This window comes from Geospiza fortis, unplaced genomic scaffold (genome assembly GCF_000277835.1).
Source record: "Geospiza fortis unplaced genomic scaffold, GeoFor_1.0 scaffold219, whole genome shotgun sequence".
NCBI lineage: Eukaryota > Metazoa > Chordata > Aves > Passeriformes > Thraupidae > Geospiza > Geospiza fortis.
In genome coordinates, this window is record NW_005054376.1 from 921923 (window position 1) to 929391 (window position 7469).

General features: G+C 38.5%; 1 protein-coding gene across 3 annotated transcripts in view; it reads left to right on the forward strand.

Annotated features, from left to right (window-relative positions):
* FARS2 (phenylalanyl-tRNA synthetase 2, mitochondrial) overlaps nt 1–7469 on the forward strand; it is a 230300-nt gene that overhangs the window by 72600 nt on the left and 150231 nt on the right. The window lies entirely within an intron of this gene.

Here is a 7469-nt window from a genome sequence, read left to right on the forward strand (position 1 = left end):
TATACGTAAGTATTAAAGAAGGAGAGGAGAAATTGATGGATTTTTTCTAATTATTTTTTATATGGAGAATTTTGTATGCTTGCTCTTTTATTTACTGGGGATAGGCAATTCTTAGGAAGCACAGGACAGTCCTCGTGTGCTCAGTGTTGTCCAGTGTCGTCCAGTAGTATTTATTAGGTATGTGAGCCTTTTGGAATATGATCTGTGTAATTCCAGCAAGTGGGCTTTCAGATAGCCAACATAACACTCAGTTGATTTTTTTCCCATTGGTTTGCTAAGCTGCTGTTGTATTTTCATGTGCTCTAAATTCTTCCTATTGAAGACCAAGTATGATAACTATGAATTGCTTAATTTTGGCACCATTTACTTGGCACAGCTTTTTTTTCTCAAAGTTTGCTTGCATTTTAATGTGATCATTTTCCTTCTAGAAAGATATCCTCTTCCAGAGTTTCCCCACAATGAATTAATGATTTATGCTAATGTTCTCTCAGGTTATTATCTTCATAGTGTGGTAAATACAATACAGCTTCTAATCAGTCTCGGAAGTGAAAGACTGCTGTGTAATATTGTTTCCATTAGATGTAACACACCAATGTCCAGGCTTTCTGCTTCAAAAGCTTTTATGTTGCTCAACTCTTATGATTAGGGTCCTCTAATGGGTGTGAAAAGAACTAAACTGTGTCCCTAAACAATTACTGTATACATTTGTGTGAGTGTGTGAATGGATGTACATGAAACACCAGAGGTTTCTGCAGAACTCATTTTTTTTTTTGCAGCGTTCTTATGCGTGGGCTTCCATAGCACTTTCTCACCCTTGAAATTTCACATTTTTTAAATGTTAGACCAGATCAGGATTTTCCAAGGGAGAACAGCCAGTCTCATTCTTAGTCATTCACTGGGTAATGGATCCAGTCTTCTGGACCATTCAGATTTTCCATGTTAGCAGCAAGCAAGGCTTCTGTTGTCTTGGTGTGTAGATGAGTAAGTATAATTTAGTAAAGGCTGCAAGTACCGTCTTCGTTAAAGCAAATTTAGCTATTATTTTTTATGAGTTGTTTGCATTCAAGAAAATCTCCTACAACAAAAAAAAGAATATGGTGTTATTTATTATTTTCTAATAGTTATAGTATTTTTAACAGTGATATTATTTTAAAAGAAAAACAGAAATCCTATTACAGTGTTTTTATGAATAATTAAAAGAATGTGCAGTACTCCAAAGATGCACTGAATTGTAAGGGATAATGTTGTATAGTCCCCGAAGGCTGATGGTGTTTAATGTTCTGGTTTTGTGTGCTTTCTTTTTCATCTTTATCCCTGAATACATAACTTTATTAGGAGTGCTGTGTATGAATTTCAATATAAATAAAAGGGGTTTTGTTTTGGTAAATCCTGGGAAAAATACAAAAAACCTGCAGTATATTAGAAAGTACTCCCAGTTTTAGGCTGTGATGAGTGTACAAGGAAATTTTGTGGTTCAGTAGAGCTAATTTCAATTAACAGCACCAAAGGTATGTATTTCTGTACTTCAGGAATTTGTTATCTAAGACTTGTGGAGCTGGTGTTCATTGGTAGGTGCCCAAGTTCCAGGTCTTTATGGAGTTCTACAATTCAGACCTTTGAATACAGGACATTGCTTGCTCAGAGGCTGTGATCACTTAGTGTTGCTTAGTAACTGTGAAATTGGAAGCAGTTAGGGTGTGATCCTTTGCTGATGGAAATCAATGGCAATGTTCTCAGTGCGCAGTGTTGCAGAATATGTTAGCTGAGGATGGAAGCAAGTAAATTGAACTGAAGTTTACGTAAAACCCATGAAACTATAAGCCAACTAATTTAAAAATAAAACCAAACCCAAACACTCTCCCCCCACCCCAAACAAACCCAAACCCACAAACAAACAACAAAAAGAAGAGAATCCTGTAATTTTTTTGGTAAGACTTCTCATGATGTTTTTAACTCCTGAGGTATACAGTAAAATAATGTAAGAGTGGCACACCAGATCCAACCTCAAGTCCAAGGCATTGCTGTATCATGATGACTTCCCAAGCCAGTGCCTGCAGGTGAGTAGAACAGGCATGGTTATACTGATCCTTCCCTGATATGCTCCTGCAGCTGTGTCTTTCCTGAGCTGAAAGTGGCATGTTTGCGTTCAATAGTCACTGTGGAATTTTCTTCTATTCATTTGTTGAAATGTTTGATCCCAGTAAACCTTTACTCCCTGCAATGTCTTAATTTGCCTAACTTGCATGAGGAATCACTTCTTTCTTGCTCTGACCAACAACTTAGCGATACAGTTAGAGCTCTTCTGTCATGCGAGAAGAGTTAGTGAATCTCTCTCTCTTTTTCCTTGTTTAAGCCACTCAATATTTGTTTAGGTTTCTGTTGTAGATCGTCACTGACTTCTTTCCAAGCCAAAGAGTGCTGGTCAGACAGTCCCTCCCTACGTGGGAGCATAGCCATATGTTGGGTCACGATCGCTCCTGCCTGTGTCTTCTCCAGGCTTCTTTTTTTCCTTATGATTCTTAATATTAATTTTGCTGTGTTGACGTTTAATGAGCCTTGAGTTGAAAAGAAAGGGGAGGTTTTTGGGATGATGTCTGGTGCAGATGATGGCTTCTAATTGCTAGAGGATGGTGAAGCATCCTGGCACACAGCCAGACACTCAGCTCAGGGCAGGCCGCTCAAGTTAAGGTCTCATTTCCTAAAATTATGAATCATGAAGGCTCCTGTATTTAGGGTACCAGTAAGAGGAATTGGTAGAACTTTCCCGCTGTATGCAGATTTTTCTACCTTTCACATCAGAAATTAACAGTGATATTTACAGTCTTAATAAACCCTTCATTTATTTTTTTTTTATTTTATTTTTTATTGTCAGCTTAACAGGAGTAGTGAATGGTGTAGGGATTTGGAAGAGGAAATGCCAGCTGAATTTATAGCAAAGGTAGTTGTCCTAGTTTCTTGTTAATTTTGTGAGTATTTCTAATAGAGGAAAAATTGCTAACCCTGTCCAAACATCTTCATTAATACTGTTGAACATGACAAAAGGAGTTTGTCATGAGTTCTTCAAATCATGGCTTTTGTTTTAAAAGGTGGAGGATTGTTCTCTATGAAACCTGATTCTTGAAGTATGTGTCTTTGCCATTTGGAATCCATCCCTTTTACAGATCAGTTGCAGGACTTATTCCCAAAATTCAAATAGTACTAGGCCCAGGGCTGCCACCTTCAGCCAAATACAAGTCTTAACATGTAGAACTTGTTTGGCTTCAATGCTGCAGTAAATAAATCTTTCTCTTTATTTATTGAAGTTCATCAAAATTGCAATTTGAGTGGAAGTAACAATTTTAAATTTCTTAAGTAGTACGCTGCTTTTTGGTTTTGGCAATAGGATTATCAGTCTGGACAGTTCTCAATGGGCAGCAGGTTAACAGAAGAATTATGTCAATGTTACCTTGCAGGCACAGGACTTTTTAAAAAAATTTTTTTTGAATAAGTTCTTGAATGAAATATTATTTATGGGTGAGTTAGGTTCATATGTCAAGCAGCAGGAGGTATTTTAGACTAGGGGAAATCTAATCTCTATTATCTATCTTTTTTTTTCTTGCTCAGCTCTTGCCTGGTAAATTACATTAAAATGTTTGAGCAGATGGTGCATGTGGCTTCAGTTGTGTGCTAGCCCATGTTCTGTCTCTGCTAACAGCTCTCTGTGGGGACCTTGAAATAGTTAATGCTGTATGTGTTTGTATGGATGTAGTGTAGAAGGGTAAATATAATGAATTTAAAATACATGCCTGAAACCCTTCAAGGTGAAATTAAAGTTACAGAGGTATTGGTGTATCGAGCATCTGGGGCCTCCCAAAAACATGAGGTATAATTGTTGGATGGACTGGTTCTTCCCACAGGAGCACCCGAAGCGATTGAAATCTGCTGCATAGACTTCACAGCTCCACATCCCAAATTTCTCAGGAGTCAATTTAGGTCACTGTCTGTCTCCTGTACAACCACACTACTGTAGTACCTTGCCTCTCCCAGCCCTTCCTGTGCTTACTCCCCTGAGACCACTCTGAGATAGCGGTGTTATCGTTCCTTGTTGTGGGCTGGAACTGAAGTACGCCAGAGGCTGACACACATGCACGCTGCAGGTAAAGAGTGCAGCTGCCTTAGTTAAAGGGAGCTTTCCTACTGTCCTTTTAAACTCAATAGAGAATAAAAGTCTTCCAGTTGGGTGGAAGCTTCCTTCAGAATGTGTGGAGCTTTTTGGATTGATCTGCTGGGCAGCCTCTTTCTGTGTCTGACTGCAGGAGGAGCAGAGCCTCCCAATTTAGGCAGGTACCTGTAGGTAAAGTTAGTATCTCAAGAAGATACAGTGTCTCAGATGAAATAATATTAGTGAGAAATTAGGAAGCATCTGAGTTTTACTGACTTCCCAAAGGTTGCCTGTTGAAGAAACTGAGGTTGAATCCAAGCTTTGTATCTCAGCTTCTGGGTCACCTAGTGATTTCCATTTGCACATACATGCATACATACATGTGTATATGTATAAAAATAAATACAGAATGAGACAAATAAAACAAACTGATGACCAATTAAATACAGAATGAGGGATATTTGGCCTGTTTTAATTTTGGTGTGTGGTTTTCTACACAAACGCTCCCCCCCTTGTGTAAATCAGAAAAATTGATTGTCACATCTGGCTGAGTTGAGAGGCCTGCTGAGCTGGCGGACACTGAAATTTTGCATTGCTCAGACATGGAGCTGGTGGGAAGTTGTGGGCTTTTAGAGAAAGATGGGGTTGAATTTTTATCTCTGTTCTTCAGATATTGTACAGATACCCACAGATGTATGGATGTGGCACATCCAGAGATGTGTGTACCTAAGACAGTGCTGATCAGTTTATAAGGGAATAAGTAATAGGGCAGAGGACCAGATTTTCCCTGAAAATCTGTGGTGCTCCACCCTGTCTGTATGAGGAGAGGAGCTGTGATTGCAGTCACCTGGGTTGCTACCAGCAAAACGTGTACTTGACTTTTAAATAGTTGATATAAATTCATGTAAGATGAGGACTATGGAGTGGCAATTAGGTGTTCTTAGTTGACTACCACATCTCTTGACTGTAAAGGAATCATCTATAGCAAGTGACAGCAGAAATACTGGCCACTTTCTTAGCATCTTCAGACTAACAATTAATGCCACCCTCCTTTGTGACTGCAAATGTAACTGGTGGTTTGCTAAGCATCTCAGTCCTGCAAAGGGAGTAGATACAGCACTGCTACATATTTACACATGGGCTGAGCTGTAGCTTGGGATTTAAATTTTGGGACGATTAGATCTGGACTCTAAGGACTTTAAAGATTCAAGTTTCTAAAGAGCATGTATTTTAAAATTGAGATTACTCTTATATAGAAAAGTTATTTCTTTTAACTCCTTTCTACTCAAAGAGGAAATTGAAGAGAATTAATTTTTTGTGTTTGTATGAAGATTGCTTTTTGGGGTTGATTTTCTTTTAGGTTCTTTTGAACTGACTGGAAGAAAGTCCAAGTTTTGCCTTGATAAGTAACCCAAAACACAGAAATGAGTTACACAGAGGTGATGCTCATGTCAATCAAATGCTGCATTGTTTTATTTGTTATTTGTTTCTCTTGTTCTGTTATCTCTGGCTACACCGCCTGGTTTGATGTGTGTGTTGTGTTACAAAACACAAAATCTTAACTCTGTCCTTTTCCTTGTCAAGATAGTTTGCCTGTTGTTTTCTACTTCATTTACAACTCTATTTTTAAAGCTGTTTTTTTATCAGGTTTTTCATACAGAAGGAACCCATAAAATTTTTGAAGTGTTGCTTTCTCTTATTCTATTACCTTTGACACATTCATTATCTGTGTTAAAGTTGAGATTTTTCAAAAGAATTAATATAAGCTTGCTTCCAATCTGTAGTGTTTGTATATATTGAAAAAATACAGTATTCCATTTTATGACAATTCTATTATACCTATTCCTGGGGAATGTATTATTTGTTTACAGGGATATCTGTGGAAGAAAAAGTGTAGGATTGATTCTTGGAAGTAAGTAGTTATTATAAAACTTGGATGACCATTTGAGTTTGTGGTTCTATCTGATTTTTCTAGCTTAGTGTTAAGAGTAGTAATGCTGGTAGATTTAGAGGGTAATTTCCCTTTCAGGGTGCCAGATTAGATTTTTAGTTGGAATATAAGTTCCTTATCTTCATAATTTAAGAAACTATGTCGTCTTCATGCTTCATTTTCTCCTGCACAAAAATGTATGTGACAAAGGGTTAACTCAGTCCAACACAAACATTGAAATCAGCAGGAGAGTTTGTCTGACTAGCACATCTTTCCATTAAGTAAATAAGAGCTCCTCTCAATGTATGTGAGGCCTGTTTTAGTCCATTTGAAATTACTTGAAATGAAAAAGAGATAAGCAGTTCCACCTTCCAAAGTTTCTGTTGCTTTTGAAGCAATTTGCCTATGTGTATGTATTGCTTCTCCTTCCCTTAAGTTTTTTAATCAAAAGTAAATTAAAGGTTTAGTAATTTACTATGATTTGTCTCCTTGGGATCTTGCAGGAGGATTAGAGCACCACACACAAGAGAAGGCTAAATTATGATGAATATAGTTTATTAAGCAGCTCCCAAGTATAAGAAAGTGGTACTCAGAAACCTTGAAGAGCAACAATTTATGGCACAGAAATGGTGTTTCTCTTGGCTTTATTTATGCAAATGAAAACACATCCAAATAATCGTATTGAATTACTACACTGTTATATGGTGAATGCTGAATGTTTTTAATCAGCCAGGAGTTGGTTCAATGAGCCTAATATAATTCCTCATCAGGCTAGGATACCCTCCAGGTGTTTTTGTTGCGTTGCAATATTCATCTTTGCTGTTCCCAGGACATTTACCAGGACTACCCAGCTGAGGCTGGAGAAGAGATTTTACAGGCATGTCTCTAACTGTTTCTGACTCTGATACATGAAGCTCAGTTGAGACAGATTCAGTTCAGCTGAGATTAGATCAAGCATTTTAGGAAGTATTTTTCTTCTCTAGATCGCAAATGCAATCTTGGTTTCTCGTTTCTGGAGGGGGAAGCTTTGGATGGGATACTTCTGTTGTGCCTCATTTCTTGTCTTTGAGGTTGGTGGCTGGTGAGAGGAATGGGTGAATGCAGTTCTCCTGCTGGTGCTGAACATGCACCTCTGTCCCCTCTCTGCTCTGCAGGTGTGCTAAGAAAACAGCAAACCAGAGGCAGTGTGTATGGGTGGTCAGCCTTTGGAACGCCATGCCATTTATCAGAGTGATGGTTGAGGCTCATGTCTTTAGAGGACAAAGGGCAAGGAAGGGAAAACCCAAGCATGTTGCATAGTTGAGAGAGAGTCGCAGCTTTCTAGTGCTGCCAGCCTGGCTGTGGCAGGAGTCCAGGCTGAGCCAGTGGCACCAGCCTCTCATGGCTCATTCTGGCTGG